Consider the following 211-nt stretch of genomic DNA (forward strand, 5'->3'; position numbering starts at 1 on the left):
ATGTATGTATGTGTATATATTTGTTCTGCAAGTCTTTGATTGTTCTAATGTTGTTGCAGCTATATACCCGCATGCATACATATGTGCATCTCTCTTTCTCTATCTCTCGCTATATATATATATATATATATATATATATATATGTATGTATGTGTGTGTGTGTGTGTTTATGAAGCGGTTATTTTAGCGTAAACAATACGTGAGTGTACAT

Source organism: Octopus sinensis, linkage group LG1 (assembly GCF_006345805.1).
Source record: "Octopus sinensis linkage group LG1, ASM634580v1, whole genome shotgun sequence".
Lineage (NCBI taxonomy): Eukaryota > Metazoa > Mollusca > Cephalopoda > Octopoda > Octopodidae > Octopus > Octopus sinensis.